The 19,568-nt window shown below is 44.4% G+C and overlaps 1 long non-coding RNA gene across 2 annotated transcripts in view; it reads right to left on the bottom strand.

The window, feature by feature from the left end:
* LOC142879963 (uncharacterized) overlaps positions 1 to 19,568 on the bottom strand; it is a 93,858-nt gene that overhangs the window by 30,400 nt on the left and 43,890 nt on the right. For both annotated transcript variants that reach the window (XR_012925363.1, XR_012925362.1), the window contains exon 2: positions 1 to 111. This exon is cut by the window's left edge and continues 44 nt beyond it. This is a non-coding gene — a long non-coding RNA (uncharacterized LOC142879963). The remainder of the gene's footprint in view (positions 112 to 19,568) is intronic.

Below are 19,568 nucleotides of genomic sequence, written 5' to 3'. Positions count from 1 at the left end.
CCCTCCAGTACTCCGAGCTGTGGCAGCAGTGGGCCATGGAGGTGGGATGGCCGGGCTTCCTGCTCAATCTGCAGTCAACTGCTCGGCGGTGCTGGAGAGGTGGCGTCAAATCTGCGGGAGGCAACGGAAGGAGTTGAAGAGGAGGCCGTGGCTGCGGCTCCATAGGAAGAATGACTGATGGAGGGTGACGCCCCAGTGAAGGTGGGTGCAGTGGGTGACGGGGGGGGGGGGGGGGGGGGATTTGCTTTAAAGGTCCAGTGTGTGGAATCTGGCCTGATTAATGCTTTTTATATTGGTAAAAACTTAACGTAATGCCCATAAATATATTGATAAAATACTCAAACTTTACTACTTAATTAGAAGAATATACATGGATCAAGGGTCTTGCTCGCAGTTCGCTGCCATCTTGCACCGCCATATTTTTTTTAATGCAACCAGTGTAGACAATCCAGCTGCCCGTCAGCGTGCTCCGTATTTAGGGTGACCGCTCACAACTTCAAGCAAACCAACGAAGAAGAAGGTGGTCGTTTTATCCATGGTCTGTGTGTGCACAGGCCACCGTAACTCACTGGCAAACCTGGGAGAGGGAAGGGTGAGTGACAGAGCGCTGCAATCTAGAATGTAACCGCTTGATGTTGCCGTTTCCTCTCAGAATCCCCACATTATTACACACTTAAAACGAGAATGACAGCGAGTGTCACAGACAGTTGATCTTTGGTCATGGTGCGTGGACGACTCACCATGCGTGTTTGTGCCGGACCGCTAAAATTAAAATGCTTGTCAATGTGTTTGCGAGGACATTAATCCGTGTTCTTATTTTTCTTGCCGTTACAATTACAACAGCGAATTTAGCAAGCAGCTCTATTGTTTGCAGCTACTGCATTTGCATGTGAACGTGAAAGAGAAGATTGCACGAGGTGGTGTAATCCTCCTGCATGCATGATAATCCTAAGAAAATCCAGGAGAACACGATTTGCCATTAATCTTAAAAAAAAAAAAAACAACAACTAAAAGTCAAATGATGACACATTTATGTAACAACAAAAAATAGATAAAGATTTATCTGTTGGTGTCTTGCAAGTGGGTGCGTTCCCAGATTACGAGAAAAGGGAATCTTCTTGTAAAACGAAAGGTGAACGCAACCCAATTTGAACATCAAGATGAATATTCAATTGTTAAGTTAAGGGTTAAGTTGAGGGAACAGGACTGGTTTTGCTGTTTGAACTGAACCTGCCGTCTGTTTTAAACACATCAGGCAAGAGCATAAAGAGAAGAACTGTTCTCAAACCAGTTGCATTTAAGAGAGAAACTCATTTTTTTTTTTTTTTTTTTCGCACAGATTATTGAGAGACCAACTGAGCCCTCGGGCTATTTTTCACACAACTGAGCACATTACTGAAAGCACTCGCAGGAAAAAAAAAATTCCTCTGATGTGACACGTTTAAAAAGTAAAATCTCATTTTGTTGCTACAACTCCCGTTTACAAATGAGCTGAGAGTAACACAACTATCTAAAGCGTGACACACACAGTGCAAGATGTGGTGTTCATTTTGGTGTTCACTGTGACTAGACTGTTGCCCCAAAATTTAGATACGCAGGTCCTTTAACCTCACCAGCAAATTCCAGCAACCAAGTGAACTAATAGTGCTGAGTTGACTCATCTCGTTCTACAAAGGAGGAGGTCAGCCGGCAGAGGAAACATCGAGAGGCTGTATTTGACTCACCGTCCTTGAGATTTCCAAAAAAATTCTAATATACACACTTATTTTTTGTTTGGATATTTCTGTGCAGGAAGAAAAAAAAAAAGGCTTTGAATGGCCCGATTCGTTTGTAATTACTAATCAAATCCAGGCCGGCGAGAGCTGTGCTAAATATACACATGGGCACTTTTTTTTTTTCTTTTTTTTTCTTTTTTTTTCTCGCAGCCCTGGTGATTGGCGGACGCTGGATAAAAATGAGCCATGATCTCGATGACACCGTAGTATCAGCATGAGTCAGTCACACGCTCCCGACTCCACCATGGCCTTCAATCAGCTTGGAGTTATCCCTTCACTGTAATCTCTTCTCCTCTCTCTTTTTTTCCAGCGCACAAACGGCATCATGCGCGGCGCTGCTTCCGCCCACTCTCGCTCTCTGCCTCCGACTCTCTGCCTCCGACTCTCTGCTGCCTGCCCCCCTGCTGCGTCTCTCCCCTCTGATTACTGTTTGTTCATACAAACACAAAACCCACGGTTGGAAGGATGTACAATTTTCGCAGAAAATGAGGAGACACGGATTCATCACGTCTCTCCTCCTGCTCCTCGCGCACACAGAGGAGGTAACTGTGGATCAAATGGCTATCACAACAGTGTTCTGAATCATCGGCGTACAGACACAACAGTCCTCGCGCCCACGCAATCTGTCCGTTTTTCATCCTCTGTGTCCGCTAGTAAATCCAAACCTCGAAACCGGTTTACAACCGCTGCAATCAATTCAAGTTTAGATGTGCATCAGAACTCTGGCATGTTCAAAGCGAGCCATGTATCCACCGTATTGCTGGACTAGTCAATGGCCTCTTCATGTACGACGAGCATAGTCTTTTAGTCGCCTCAGCTGAAATAGAGATCTTGGTCGGTGAATGACGGTGAGCGTACGAACAATGTAAAGCAAACATAAGCTACCTCCTTTAACATTAAGTCCAGTGATATTCTGGCCTTCATCGGTGACATGGCAACCACACTGTCTGAACGGTACAGAGACATTTGCGAGACAGCGGTGCCAGTTGGAGGGCTGGCTGGCCTACGCTGATCCATCCGCCGGAACAAAGAGTCGATTTAAAACCTGAGTGCCTTTGGTAACAGAGCTGCTGGTTGAAATCCAGCTCGCGGCCTGCACTACAATCCCTGCCTCATTATTTGCCCCTCTATTCTCTCTGCCTGTGGAAATGAATGATCCTGGATACTATTCAGCTGAAATCACTACCAGCTGGTAGTCCTGGATTCTGGTATAGTCCTGGATATTACGTCAAAGGCAGGGAACCATTTCATTCAATAAAGAGCTCGTAACAAATGAAAGACACCACCGACAGTATTTGGCATGGAAGTAGTAGTGATTAAGGGAAGTGTGGTGAAAAAATATTTCGCCACACTATATGTTAAAGTTTTGGACCTCAGGTGTACAAAAACGAACTCGCTACCTGCTGCACGTCCTGCACTGAAAACACAAGGACATACGTACGGCAAGCGTGCCCACTTTGTGCATGATGTGAAGGGATAAAGCAAGGACTTAATTAAGAAGTCATTGACTTCCTTCTCCTGCGCTATTTTCCTCCCCGTGAATTACAACTTATTCTGGTAGTTCTGACAGTAGAAACGTTAAGGGGGTCAACAAGCATAGGCAAATGCCGGGCAGTAAACATGAGACAAAGCATTTCTTACTACACTTGATATCATGATGCCACTCGATCTTGATACACTTGGCTTTACTGCAGTCTAATAAAGCAAAGTTTCAATACAGAAACAAACCCCAACAAAGACTAATTCTGAAATTGAATTGCGTCCTGCTTAAAATGCCTTCATTCACCCAGGAACACCTGTCTCATATTTTAATTTTCTTGTGCTATTTCCCCTCCCACTCATTATCTTAAATTCAGAAATAAGATTGGTTTTTTTTGTTTTTTTGTTTTTTTAATTCAGCAGGGAATTGACGTCAATTCTTTCAAATCAGCTCCGAGTCTTTCTTTTAAAAAGAAGACTCTTTATTTAGACACTAATGAAAGCGCTGCAGCAGTAGGCATATACTGTACGGAGCAGGGGTCACCAGCGGGGTGACCGAGGGCACCAGGTGGCCCGCAAGGACCGCACGAGTCGCCCACAAGCCTTTTCGAAAAAAAACTCGTTGAGCTGTGTCTAAAATTCGCTTTTATCCCATCCAGTGAAGCCATTGTTGGTAACTATTGAGAACTCATTAACGTGATGATCAGTGTCTTTTCACACAGAGCCGTATCATTAATAATTATGTATAATTGACAAAGTTTGCTATTTCAGGAGAGTGTAGGAGACTGGTTGCCTGTCATGTGACTCAGCAGCCATGAAGTAGATCCCAGTTTCAAAGAGCTGGTGGCACCTGTGCTGTGTCTCAATTCAGGGTCTGCACCCTTCAAACCGAGTGTCCTCCGTCTGAAGGAAGCATCCTCCGAGGACCTGGCCTAGAAGGACGGACCAAACCCCGCCTCCCCGGTAACCACACGGGACGGTCTAGCCTTCGCCGTTTCCTCCTGCTGGCCAACCCCGGAAGTGACGTTTTCATAGCCTCAAGCTAACCATTGGTTCGCCATCTAACGATGGCGTTGGATGTTCAAATAAGTAAAATCCTACTTTGAAAACTGAATATTTTATGTGAAAATGTAATACTTAAATTTATACAAAGTGTCTTTGCCAGTAGATGGCGCTAATTTCAGCCAACTTCCCAGGATCCCACGACGATGCTTTGCAGCAGCACGCAAAGCATCATGGGATACATAAGTACGCGAAGGATAGTAGCGGTGCAGCTTAGGAATCGGCTAAAACGAGGGCGCATTTCCGAGTACGCATTTGGAGCGTCATAAGGACTTTTGGGAATTGGGAGGAGCCTTCGCGCAGTGCTGTGACGCAACTTCCTTTCAAAATGCGTACTACAAGGATGCAGAGCCTGAATTGAGACACAGCACCGGTGTAGAGCAACGCTAGCAGCTATTAGAGCCTCTTTTATTAACCTCCTCACCTCCTTCGCTTGGAAGCCAAATGCACACATGAGCAAAGTGTGAGGCGCACGCACACACACACACACACACACACACACACACACACACACACACACACACACACACACACACACGTGAAGAAGTAATAACGAGAATGAGATTGAGGCAGCCAGGTGCCGCAACTGTATCTTATTTCTACGAGGGAAGATGAGCAATTGTACCCAAATTAAATTGGTGGAGGCGGGTGGGGGGGAGGGCAGAGTGATGCTGCAGCAGCACAAAAATGTAGAGGGGAAAGAAAGTGTTGTTAAGTTTAATTTAAAGTGCTGTGGAGAGGATAAGCAAGTAGGGCAGTCAGGAGAGGAGGCGGAGGAAGGGGAGGAGATAAACTGATCACTGTCTGCATGGAGCTGCTCTGACTCTTCTTCTCTCCCACCTTTACAACTGCTCCCTCCAGACAGACAGCAACCCCAAGCCCTCAGTCTGCTGGAAATGAGCCTGAGGAAGACTTGAAGACGGAAGAGTCGGTGGAAAACACCAAAATCCTCCATGCTGGTCTCCCCATATTTAAAGGTCCAGTGTGTCAAATTTGGCTTGATTTATGGTACAAGGTAGCTTATTACATACGGAGAGCGTTGGAGTTTTGTTACTCGGTGGCCCACAGCACAAGGAGAGCAAGAGAGTAAAGGTATAAAACTATGTCAGTGTGGTGAAAATAATGGATACGAGTACAAAATACAAATGCAAATAATCTACAAGTACAAAAGAAAAAGAAAAAAAAGGCTTTACACACTGGACCTTCAAAGTCTTCTCTGCAAATGAGTCTTATGGCACAAAATGAGGATCCTTTGACACGGCACAGGTCTAATGATGGACGGAGGCTGATGGTGAGACATTGGGTGGGAAGGAAACAGGAAGCCAGACACTGTGGAGGACTTCCTCTCAAATGCACCAGGAAGACATGGCAGCAGTTGCCTGTAATGAGCTGTGACAATGAGACAGAGGACGCTCACAGAAGAGGCTGGAGATGTTTTTGGGATTCACTTCCTCTCCCTGTAATTGTGATTATTTTCCACAATATGTCAGAGACGTTTCCTCCTGAATTTCAAAGCTCCTGCAGAGACCCGGACAGCTGCTAGTCTCTGGGAACCTATATAGGATTTTTGTTTTTGTTTTTGTTTTTCCCGCAATGAATGATTTTATTTTATTTTATTTTCAACTTTGTGTGTGTGGGCAGCACATTTTATCTATTTCATTTAATTTTATCTCTATCTTTGATCTTTAACTTATTTTATTTTACTCTATGTCATTCCTTTTTTTTTTACTATTGTGTGTTTCTACCGTACGGTTTATTTGTGTTTCACTTGGGTTTCATCAGCACTTTGGAAAGCCTGTGTTGTTCAAACCGTGGTGGTCATTGAGAGACGTATGAGGCCCTGCCTGCTTCATTGGTTGATGTCTCGACAGGGGTGCAAAAAACTCAAAGGCAGAAGCAAGAAGAAGTCCACTTTGAAGAAAGCTGACAGCAGGTGGATCAAATATTCCATCGTCACTCAACTCTTCCTCACCAGGAAACTCATCATCTTTCCTCCAGGGGGACTCTGAGGGGACGAGTGTGTCTTCTGTTGTTGCGAAAGGGAAGTTGAACTGACTGCTTGTACGGGGATACAGTAAGCAAAGCAAATTCATATTTCAAGATGTTTTTGATCTATTAATAATAAAATAGAAGGGAGCTAATCCCGTCACTGTTTGGAGGGTTTAGCTCCCACCCACATGCAGTCATGGGTTTCACTGTGTTGCCCTTCACGCGTACAATCATCATTGTATTTCAGTGGGTATTACTGGCTGGATTCATTCTATTTTACATGCTTGTTCAGACCTGATGTCAAATGATCCACTCCTCGGTTAGGATTGCACTTTCAATGGAATTCCTTTTGGCTTCGGCGCGTGAAGGTTTGGTAGCTCTCGGAACCAACAGCCTCCTGTTGTGCATAGGTCCTGCTGCTTTGTGTGTGCCTGTGTGTATGTGTTTCCCAGCCGCTGTGGCTTGTTGACATGATGGGAAGCCCCTGGCCAGTCTCCATGAAGCCCACGGTCACCATCCAGACTCCCTCTCTCTCTCCATCTCTCCATCACCTGCTCGTCCTGCTCCTCAATATGTTATTTTCGTTACTGCTTGTACAAACACGAGTCTCCTCTGGTCGTGGATTCTCGGAGAGCCGTATTGTGACACTGCTAAATGATTCTGGAACTTTTAGCTGACAAACATTCAGGCAGCAAATTTCTGCAGTAAATTACAGCATCTTTAAATCTGTGACAGAAAGAAAACAAATAAATCTGCCCTCGGCTCTGAGCACTTTATCTCATGATGGCTTCTCCTGGCCGACGTGTCATTGATACAGACAACGATTGATTTGTTTACTCGCAGGCACTGTGAGTTGCTTGTTAGCCATATAATCAACACATCTACACAAACCTCATCAGTGCTGACTGGGTGAACAACTAGCTTTCACCGATACACAACTGTATCCCATGGCAACAGTGCGGCACAGGACTTGGCTCGCAGCAGAGAAATGAGATGATAGAGGTCAATGATCCAGGGGTAAATTGACAGTCCCGATCATTTGTTCTGTTCCACTTTGAACGAGTTTGTTTTACTGCCTGGATAGCTCTCACTGAAATGAAGTTAAAGATGCATCAGCTTTGTGGTGATTAATTTTAATCTTGGCAGTATAGTAGCCTTTGGCTTTGAGCGTCCACTCAGACAGAAGAGCAATCACTATCCAGCATTTGTGTTTGAAATGGCTGGGTCCACTCTGCCAAGTCGATGATAGCGGCCTCATTGTGCTCTCTAATTCGTGTGCTTGAAATGTCAAGCACTGTAAGGTGAGGTGCTGCCTAGATTGGCCTGAGCATCTTGGTGACCCTGTTGCTATGGAAACAAGCTGAGGAATGGGTAAACGTTTAGATTAAAGCAAGAAGTTGAAAAATGTTACACACATATAGATTAAACTTACATTTTTGAATTGGATTGTTTATATGAGGTTTTGTCAGAATTGATTTGTAAAATTTTTAAAACGCTTTCTTATTATGACTCGAGAAAACTCCTTTAAAGTCGGTTGTGTGGGACCAGTTTGGCTTCTATGTGGACTGTCTCTGTCTCTGCCTCGCTGTCTCTGCCTCTGTCTCTCTCTCTCTCACTCTCTCTCTCTGCCTCTGTCTCTCTCTCTCTCACTCTCTCTCTCTGCCTCTGTCTCTCTCTCTCTCTCTCTCTCTCTCTCTGTCTCTGCTTCTGTCTCTCTGTCTCTCTCTCTCTCTCTCTCTGTCTCTCTCTGTCTCTGCCTCTGTCTCTCGCTCTCTCTCTGTCTCTCTCTCTCTCTCTTTCTCTGTCTCTGCTTCTGTCTCTCTCTGTCTCTCTCTCTCTCTCTCTCTCTGCCTCGGTCTCTGCCTCTGTCTCTCTCTCTCTCTCTGCCTCGGTCTCTGCCTCTGTCTCTCGCTCTCTCTCTGTCTCTGTCTCTGCGTCTGCCTCTTTCTTTGTCTCTGCCTCTGTCTCTGTCTCTGCCTCTTTCTTTTTCTCTCTCTCGCTACATTTTTTTGTATTTCCTGGGCAAAGCAGATGACCGTCCTATGGATTCCCGATCTGCTTTAGGTTTCTTCCAACTGGGGAGTTTTACCTTGCCACTGTCGCCCCCTGCTGCTCTGGAGGGTTCAGTCGGTTTTGATTGTACAAGGCATTTTGAGACGCGTTTGGATGTGATTTAGCGCTGTACTAATAAAAGTTGATTGATTGAAGTTGACTGACTACAATGGCGACGGAGACTGAGTGGTGGATACTATGAAGATGGTGATTTATCCAGGAGAAAGTACTTCATGCTGTTGTGGCTTCCCGCTCAAACCAACCATCAGCAGCATAAACTCTATAAACTACATACAATTTGTCCCAACACCTAGCCACCATTCTGGCCTCATTCGTGGGCAATACTCCCCATCGCGTCCACAACTCAACAGACGTCACCGGCAAAGTTGAAAACCTTCAGCTGGAAAGGGATAAAACTATGGTCTGTTTTGATGTCACTTCCCTCTTCACCTGCATAACTACAGCAGAAGCAGTGGAAACAGATGAACAGGACTGATTACTTTCACGTAGAGCAAACTTCACACCAGAACAGATTTGCAGTCTACTGGACCTTCTGCCTCACCGCCACTTATTTCCAACAACAGGAAGGTATTGAAGGCAAAAACACAGATGTGCCATGGATTAACACAATGAGTATCACCCAGTATGGCCAATGTGTTCAAAAACCAAACCCTATAGTCTTTCAGCGACCCTAACCCTCCACTCATCACTTCAGATATGTGGATGATACCTGGGTTCAATTCAAAACCCATGACATGGAAGCCTTCACCAAACTCATCCACTCAATGGACCAACACATCAAGTTCACATGGGAAGAAGACACTACCAACGGCAGACTCTCCCTTTTCTGGACCGTGCTGCCATCATAGAGGAGGACAGGAACCACACACTTGAGGTTTATAGGAAACCCACCCACACAGACCAGGATCAACTGTTGGACGCCCACCACCACCTCTTGAGCACAAGCCAGGAGTCATCAGAACTCTACACAACTGCATCATCAACAACAAAAAATACTATTAGTGGGACGTCAGAGTCACGATCCTCACCATATTAGCATTATATAACACATTTGTTAATAGGAGGGTCCAACTCCATGCACACACACACACACACACACACACACACACACACACCAGAAATGCTAGGGGGCGACCATAAGTGTCCTCCTTGCCAGTGTCCTCCAGTCGGGATGAATAGAAGAGGTGGTGTGTCAGGAGGGGTATGAAAAAAAAGTCAATGGCAAATTAAGGCTGTGAATCGATTTCTTGAGGCAATCCCAGAAGGTGACAGCAAAAACGATTAGCTGTTATGGATTAAGACATCAAACAAAAGATGTTTGAAGAGTTCCTATGAAACTGCACAATTAAAATGTTCTCTTCTTCTCTCTCAACGGTCTTTCAGGTGAACATATTAGGACTAATTAACTCATAAATCAATATACAGAGCCATGTGTTCAAGAGAAGAGAAAGACCGATAAAAGGAGATTTTCATTAGGTTGACGTCAATGGAAAAAAAACAGTGATTGCATCTTTGTGGCTTCTATATCGTAATGTACATTTGATCAAATACAAGTTTTGCAAAGGGTTTAGGCCTTTGCAAAAATAAAAAATAAAAAGAAAGAAATAGGGCACTTTGAAATATTAGCTCAAGTGGGGAAACATCAAACTGCTGCCTCCTACGTAGCCCCAAATATTTACTTTAAAAATCGGAGCCGTTAAATGGGGGTTTCTCGGACAAACATGAATCGTTATTCTATTAATGCCACGTGCACAGACTGCAAAATGTACTGCTGTTTGTCGCTGAAATGCAATATGAACACTTCTCTGGTGAGATCCAGCGTATCCTTCATCCACCCACTGCTGGTGTGTTCTTGGAGTGTCTGGGTCTTTTCAGCTCTGCTTCCAGGGAGGTGGGGCTTCAGGAGGCAGGACGTTAGGTGGAGCTCACCCGCTGCCCCCACTCACCTTGCCTCAGTCACTTCATCGTCTTCACGTGAGATCTGCAGCTAAAATACTCACTACATCTTGGTCAGGTTGTGCTTTTTTTTTGAGGGGGCGGCGGGGTTCTCACCATTTTCTGATGACTGTTTAGTAAGATTGATTAAACTGCCCAGTCACTCAACTCGCTTCAGTACCACCCCATCCTACCATTCACCTGCGAGTCCTGGGGTTGTGTGTGGGGAGTGATGAGGTCTGACGCTGGCCGCCAAACACGCAACATGTATTTTCTGCTGCCATAAAGATTGCAATATTTTTTCAGATTTTCTTTTCAGTGAGCCGACTCCTGACTTGCTCATAGAGATGATTCCAGTCTGTTAGGAATCTCTTCTGTGTTTTTAGTTCAGTCATGCATTGAAAGCGCTACTGTCATATTGTGTTACTGCATCTGAAAAGGCTTCAATCAACTGGCTCCCGATATGTTGGTAATATTATTACCAAAAAAATATTTAGAAATGCTGGGTGATAAGACAACACGGTTAATCAAAGTTCATTGTGAAACCAGGACATTGACTGCACAGTGACATGCAAATTGGGTGAAAGTAAGTACCGGAGTGGGTTCAAAGAAGTGACGGAACGAGAAATGATGAAGGATGCACCGATGTGGAATTTCTGGCCAAAATCAATAACTCATGGCTGTTATGTCCCATAACTGATTTTGATGATAACTGGCGACACGGTGGCGCAGTGGTTAGCGCTGCCGCCTCACAGCAAGAAGGTCGTGGGTTCGATTCCGGGCCCGGGCCTGGGACCTTCCTGTGTGGGAGAATGTTCTCCCTGTGTCTGCGTGGGGTCTCTCCGGGTTCCTCCCACACTCCTAAAACATGCATGTGAGGTCAACTGAACACTCTAAATTGTCCGTAGGTGTGCGTGTGAGTGTGAATGGTTGTTTGTCTCTATGTGGCCCTGCGATGAACTGGCCACTTGTCCAGGGTGTCCCCCTGCCTTCGCCCTATGACAGCTGGGAGGGGCTCCAGCAGACCCCCGTGACCCTGAATAGGAATAAGCGGGTATAGAAGATGAATGAATGAATGAATGAATGAATGAATGAATGAATTGCCGTCCAGGCTGATGGTGACTTATCAAAGGATAGCTCAGTTGGTTGCAGTAGAAAATGGCTTGCAGTCAACAGCATTCATTGCTTTTTTATTACTATAATTATTTGTGATGGACTTTGCCTCTGCGCTGTCTTTGGTGTATTGATTTGCTGGCTGTGGTGAGCTGCCTTCTGGAGTGTTGGCTGGTTTGCCTTTAGCTCCCTGATACTATTAATGAAAGATATCTCTGTGGTGGCGCCTCAAAGGAATGATCAGATATGCAGTGTTGAATGATTGAACTCTGCTTAATCCTTGCAAGTTTCTCATCGCTGTTGTTTGTTCACCCCGAATATGCGCGGACCCTCTTGCAACACGGACCTTTACGGAAACAAACGTCATTGTTCTACTATACATAGTCAAAGAGTCTGCAGCGGTGCTTTCGGCCTCTGGGCTTCCATTAATGCAACCTTACACACCGTGCAACTCTTCAATCAACCTGTCAGTCACGTCTCACTGCCCCGCCGAAGCATTTTATACTTTGTGACTGTGAGCTGTAACGTCATCTCCATCTCTGACACTGCATTGAGTTTAACACCATCAGCCCCGGCGGCTGTCACAATGCATCTCCGGGAGTGGGGGGCTGATCGTGACACCTGAGACTATGCAGATGCTGCGCTTGATGCGAATGCTACATAGAAAATATATGTAACAAATCCATCGTACGTGGCCGCTTTCATGTTGACGTTCACGCACACGGGATGGGAGGGAGACTTCCAACTAGGACACCGCTGCTGCTCGTTGCTACTGTTAGTATGTGAACTCATCTGAAATGAGGATGACCTTGCTGTATCTCTCCACATAAGGCGTTATTGTTCCTCTATACTAGAGCGTCTGGTGCGGACGTGACCGTGTCCAGTACATTTCCACTGTTATAATTCCTGTGCCAAGAAACGTTGAGGCCTCTTTCGGGGTATCGCTGGGGGGGGGGGCGGGGGGGCTTTCCATAAGATGCATACTCCCCTCCCCAACATCCGTTTTTCCCGCTTCTTTGTATTACGGGGTATAAAAAAAAGCAATCTGACTACGAGACCTCCCGTCAGGCAAACCGGGACGCCTGACTGATGTCTGACTTGCTTTCTAATGAATCTTTTTACACAACCCAGCCGGTGTCAACGGAGACTCCTTCAACATCTACACATCTCGGATCCACCTGAAGAATTCACCACACTACCCACATGTACAGTACATGTCCATGGATGCACAGACATGCATTCAAGAGCGCGTTCGAGGCTCCTTCACTGGAACCAAACCTGCCGTTTGATCTGCATCTGTGTAGTTTGTCTCTTCGGTGAAGAAGAGGAGTAAATGCTGTGTTCAGATTGACGAGGTGGAGTCGCGTGGGAATGAAAAAAAAACTAGCAGACGCTTGACGGAGCAAACTGCAGCAAGGTCTCCGAGCCGAGAGCCGCACGCCGTCACCGGCCGACGCGGAGAGCGTGTCGGGCCGAGCTGAGCCATGCAGTGTGAACAGATCTCCTCTCAGAATGCTGAGCGTATCGCTAATCTCAAGGTTCTATAATTCAGCGGCCTCAGATCACTCAGAAGAAGATAGAAAATAGCCGCGTGGATGCTCGGCTGTCCCCGCGCACCCGGCTTTTGAAATGAGTCGCACGACAACTGCACAGTCGCACAAAGTCTCACAAGAGTCGCACTGTTTGTAGAGTCGGGGCTTTGGCTATTTGATCGCTCGAGTAATCAGACCTGAGCTGTTTCTGGGAGATGAAAGTAATTAGAGGAGCTCAGCCCGAGGCGAAATATCTTCCTCCGCGTGAGTCTCTGTTTCCTTTCACTGCGTCCTGCACCACGGCGACGCCATGACAGGCAGCTCCTCCGCCAGCTCGGCACTGAAGACGATTCCATGATGGGAATTCATTGCCTGCAGTGTGACATTCTTAACTTGGAAGCAAAGCGACGTCGGATGCGGAAAAATATTTGAGCGAGCTTTCATAAGCAGACGGCAAAACAAGCGCTAAAAGCTTCAAAAAATCTGTTTCCTGTTTCAGTCTCGCCAAGTTAAAATGCTTCACAAAGGAAAACCCTCAATGCTGCGAACCTGTCGCTGCAGATGTCTCAGACACCAGCAGTCAAGCAGAGTACAACCACCTATCGGATGAGATCAGGGTGTAATATCGCCATGCTCTGTCGCCCTTTTAAGAGTAATTATCGCGATGAGGACAGCTTTAATTTAAGCCTGTGGGCTAAAATGAGTGGGAATTTTGAAAAAAACAACAAAAAAAACACGTAACTCTGAATACAGTTCATTTTTCCATCAAAATGTAGGATGTGCTGTCTCAACAGTGAGAGCCAGCAGCTGCACCACTTGCAGCCCTTAGAGCCCATTAATGCCTGTCATCTGAAGATGTAAATTGGATTGATGTGGGTTTTTTGTTTTTTTTAGCTGCAATTTGTTCTTTCTCAAGTTAACACAGATTGAATTCACAGGATGTGAGCCTGGTCAGCCATTACTTGCGATAAAGACGTTAAACTGATCACGTTTAACGGAATTATGCAGAATAGACTCGCTGGTCTGGTGTGGTTTGACAGGCCACGTAGACACTTGGTGCTCCCAAGAGTCATTAGCAAGCTTCTGGTAAGCATCCAATGAGCACCTAGTTTGCAATAATGGATTTACCTTGGACAAATACATACATCCTGGCTAAAATCAAGATTTAAAACAAAGGGGGAAATCAAACCATCGAGAAAAAATGTGCTAATGGCTATTTTTCCATAGGGTAAATTTTGTTAATTGCCTGGTTAAGTGTGTTGTCATTGAATTCTTCATGCAGAATATCACATTTCCTGATTTACTGAGCAGTAAAATGATTAGACAGCCGGTATTAAATGTAATAAAAATGATGTAATCCATCATGTTTTGCAGCCGTTGTGTAATTATCGCAACAGGCTCGTTTAAAATGTCTTGTCTGGAATGTATTTTATCTTCATACCAACTGTTCAAGTCTGCGGTCCAAACATTAAGCCTGTTGTTGCTTCAGAGCGTCTGCCAGGCGGATTATTTGCCTTTCAATGTAAAGCTGAACACACACACGACTCAGACACTTGTAAGCCGATTATTCTGTAATGCTAAACGATTGTTGTAAAAAAAAAAAAAAATAATAATAATAATAATTAAAAGGGAGAGGATCTGATTTCAAATCGTCAGTTATAGAATTATCTTAATGCAATGTTAAATGTTGCATTAAACTGTAACCTGAAGCCCAGACTGCTCAACCAGTAATGTGAAAATGAACTGATGGGCAATGTATACTTATTACATTGAAGTATATTTGTATATACCGGTACTTATCATTTCTCACACACACACACACACACACACACACACACACACACACACACAGCTTCAGTTGAATAGCTGAGCCAGACTCTACCCTGCTTAGTAACACATGACAATTGGGTAAAAAAAAAAAAGGTCAAAGGTCAGAGAAAGAACGTGTCATCAGGTCAGTGTTGTGCTAATGGAAACCGGTTCCAAGACTCTGACTGTGATGTCAGTAAATCTACACCACACACCTATGAAAGCACAACCCGTTGCCACAGCGCCACCTGCACAAACAACTGTGTACTTCATAATGCAGCCAGCCAGCCAGCTGCTGCTTCTACTGTTTACGACAGGAGTTAGTGTTTGTTATTACATGATTTATTTTATGAGTAAAACTTATAACTTTAATTTCTTTGGTTACTTTTATGTACATTTGGTTGTATTCAAATGTATGATGACTATAAAGGAATTCAATTCAAGACTTATTTGCAGCGTTTCATGAAGATCCAAGAGATGAACGTGATTTTCTTTTCTCCACCAATGAAACCGTGTGGATGAAAGGAGGATTGGATTTTGTCTATTCAGCGTTATGTCTCAACCTCAAGGCTGTTTTCGCATCAATGATGTTCAAGGACCGACTTATCTGTTAAAAAGTTTAGGATTGATATTTTTTCATCATTTTTAAATGTGCTTTTTGAAGGAAATATATTGTTGGAAAAATACATTGTCTTGCTTAGTCTCCTAGTTTCCTTTCTTCTTTCATGTTCGAAATAAATCAAATCAAACTAAAATTAGTAGCAACACAATTGAATATCTTTATCATTTGGATAAAAACAGAAGCAAAAAAAAACATTTGTTATGTTAGGTTATGTTATGTTATTAAAAAAGTTAATTTAAGCAATCTGCATCTGCAACTGGCATTAAAATGTGATTGTATGAGTGAAAATGACAATTTACTGACCGTGGTTTGGAGCAAAGGAAGGAAAAAATAAAACGCAACACTGACATTTTCTTAATAATTCATGTGACACCCCTGTGTAAATAATCCCGCCCTGGACATTCCTTACCACACTGTTTTCTTGTGTGTGTGTGTGTGTGTGTGCGTGTGCGTCTTTTTTTAATCCCCATCGTTCCTCCCTAATCCTACTGTGCACTGTAAGATAAAAGTCAGGAATGACATAAATCTTTAAAACATACACATGCACGTCCTCAAGAATCCCGCAGAGTCTCATTTGCATTTGAAATCACGCTCTTCCCTTTATGCCTCATCCAAGATCTTAGAATTACAGCTGGAGAAACAGCTTCCAATGGAGGTCATGCGAATCAAAGACCTGGAGAGATAAGAAGGACCGTGCTAATAATTCAGAGCAAAACACAGATGAAAACGCATGAATAAGGAAACAGTGAGGCGAGGAGAGGAATAGAAATAATAATAAAGAGCAGGCCTTCGCTGGGGCTCAGTCCCCAATAATAATAAATAATAATAATGCTTTTTATTTATAAAGCGCTTTTACAGGTGCTCAAAGTCACTTTACAGGTAAAAATAATATAAAACAACTCGAGAGATTAAGATAAATAAATAAATAAATAATAATAATAATAATAATAATAATAATAATAATAATAATAATAATAATAATAATAATAAAGCCCTCGGGTCCGTCAGGCTTGTATGTTGCAGTGATAATCTTTCTCCGCTCTCAGGCATCTCATTTCTTTAAAACAAAGTTCTGTTTCAGAAATACCTATGTGGCCTTATTTTTTTTTAATGGCGTGTTTGTGTGCACGTGTGCGAAGGATGCTGATTGGATGCTGCCGCATCTCTTCTTCTTCTTCACCTGCAACACTTTTTTTCCACGCAGCGAGTGAGAGTCTGCTCAGTTTGCTCAGATTTATTTCAGTCAAGTAATTGTTTCCTCCCAGCAGTGAGGTGTGTGTGTGTGTGGGTGTGTGTGTGGGTGGGTGGGGGGCGTACACTGAAAGAGATAGATGGCGAATTAAGTGAGACCTAGAAAAACATGGCAGCGTACTGTAAGGAGGACACATCAGCGTGCATGTTGATGAGGTGAAGAATGAGTAATTGATGAAGCTACGCTGCCATCATAAGTCGCCCACTTTCAGAGACTCAGTGAAAAGGAAAAAGGAGCAATAGGGAGGAAGTTTGTATACAGTCGCTTACAGTCGTCAAAACTGAGGGGAAAAAATGGTTAAAAAAAAAAAAACGTTATTACATTTCACCATTTTCGATCAATTTCACTCAATCACTTTCATTTATAAACCTCTTTCAAAGTTGCGCAGGAGCGCTTTATTTTTTCCACCATCTTTCATGACGCTCAAGGTCGCCTGACAGTAACGTAAATACAAAATACAGCAGCGAAAACACCACAGAAAACATCACATGCTTGTAAAACAGCAAAAAGCAGGTTGAGTAGATCAAGTAAGATGTGCAAGTCTGAACAAATGAGTTCTGCACAATCAAACAGGGACCGGCGGGTCAGTCCAGAGCAGTCACCAAGCAAGAACCAGCCTGGAAAAACTCCCCAGTGGGGAAGAAACCCGGAGCAGAACCCGACCGCCATGGTCGGGTTCTGTTGAATGTTGAAGAAACTGTGTGTCTAATTGTTTTTTTAATGGCATGTACTGAAACTGATACCAGTATCAGGTATCTGTACCAATACCACGGTTGAGTACTTGTACTTGTAAAATACGAGCTGATACCACGACATCGATACCAGTTGTATATGACAACTTTGTTAAAGTTGTGTTTGAACTGCAGTGAAACTTGTGATAGTCGCCCTGTTGTAGAAAGAACAACAAAGCAACATTTGTGGGGGGGGGGGAAATCTGTCATATATTAATGTGTAATGGCCTTATCGAGTACTCAGTATCGGCATCTGTACGTACCGAAATTCAAGTAATCGTACTCATTCTGTAAAGGTGGTCTGGGTGCATTCTTCATTTTAATGAACTACTTTCAGTACCTGAGTGGTTTTCCATGGTGAGGAGTGGAAACCGAGCCTTTTGTCAGATAATGATGAAAATAAACATCAGTACTGTGAGTGTGTGTGTGTGTGTGGGGGGGGGGGGGGGGGGGTCTGTTCTCTCGGACAGCTGGCAAACCGTGGCTGCATACACTGTCCTGGTTTTCTGCCAGGCTTCACAGCCAAAGTTCAAGCTTCCAACATAATTTGGAATTTATGAGGACAGCAATTCAAGCGGCAGTTAAAAGGCTTGGACATCGTCTATTCCATTTTAGCAACTGCCAATGAATTCCATGAAACAACCCAGAGACATGTGCTAGATCATCTCCTCAAACTTGTCCGTGTCAGTAATAATGCTGCGTGGCGCTGGTCCATGTCCATCTTAACAGGGGAATGCTAGACTTGTTCTTCAGGTTTTTTTTGCTGTATGACAACAGATGGAACCTATTTGGCTTCGTATCATATTTGATTGCGAAGCACAGTGATGCATCCAGACTGTGTTTTCAGCAGAGTTCACTGCTCGGCTGTCAGTCAGTGAGGGCAAGTTAACAATGTGGTCCTCAAGCAGAGCGCGGCTCAGGATGACATCAGCTGACTTGCTGAGCTCCTGCTTCACTGTCCGTACTGCTGCGAAGCCATACTGAATCTATGCTACCTCATAGTTCCTTACTTTACTTGGCCAGTTGTTAGGGTTTTTTTTGTTTTGTTTGCAGTAGTGTCTTTCGCAGCTGTCTGTCTGCAACTTCAGTCTCTCTGTCACAAAACATTGCGCCACTACCGAGGCTAAAAAAAATAAATAAACGGCGCAAACACACAATACTACAAACAAGGATTTTGAGGTATAAGATATGGTATGGTATACGGGTACAGTGTATTCATACAGATGATATTCAGTCATTAGGATTACATAATAGTCAGATTATTTTTGATGAAAATAACAAAAAAAACATTCCTTTGATTCCATTATTTATTGATCTGTTTGCATTTTTTTCTTATCTTCTCTCCAACGTTCTGTGGACCTTCTAGCGCCACCTGGCGGCACCTGCTTTGAAAACCACTTCAATAAAACATGTCACAATGTGTGTGTGTGTGTGTGTGTGTGTGTGTGTGTGTATCGCAAGTATGGCGTTGTCACAGTGCTGTCACTTTGCTGCCGCAGGTTTGTTGTCACACTTTTCCCTGTGTATTAAGTGCAATTTCGAGAGCTGTGTATTCTGTCAGGCTTTGAAACAAAGCTGACACAAACAAAAAGCCAAAACACATGGAGAGAGAGAGAGAGAGTGAGAGAGAGAGAGAGAGAGAGAGAGAGAGAGTTGGACTGCCGGTGCCGACTGCGTTCCATCGCTTCCCCTCAGCCTCACGTCGGCACGCAGCCTCTGCCTTCCCCCTTCGAGCCTCCCTCCTTTTCCACCTTCCTTCATCCGCCTCTCATCTCCTCTCCATCGCCATGAAGGCAATAAGTTAGGAGAAGTCACTTGAATCAAATCAACAGCACTCAGTGAACAGCTTGCGCTCCCTCTCTGGGTTCTTCCCCCGGCCATCCTGGGGCTCAGCTCCCCTGCGGGAGCTGGGACACAGCAATCCACATGATGGCCCTCCAGTAGGGGGAGAGAAGGGGCTTTTATGTAGATAATAGTCAGAAAGAACCGGATGGGAGCGGTGAGAGCAGAGCAGAGCAAGAGAGAGAGAGAGAGAGGCGCTGGAGCAACGGATCAGTTCCACCGTTGACTTTATTGAAGTGTGTCACGCTGACGCTGAGTCTCGCTGGCACTCTTGCTCAATTAGCGGTGATATCTGCGCTGCAAGTGTGTCAGGATGCCTCGATGGCAACAACAATGGACGTGAATCTGCTTTGG

This window comes from Nelusetta ayraudi, unplaced genomic scaffold, assembly GCF_046127955.1.
Source record: "Nelusetta ayraudi isolate G7.1 ecotype Tasmania unplaced genomic scaffold, CSIRO-AGI_Nayr_v1 ptg000006l, whole genome shotgun sequence".
NCBI classification, from domain to species: domain Eukaryota; kingdom Metazoa; phylum Chordata; class Actinopteri; order Tetraodontiformes; family Monacanthidae; genus Nelusetta; species Nelusetta ayraudi.
Note: the sequence above shows the minus strand (reverse complement) of the source record. Positions and strands in the feature narration are given on the sequence as shown.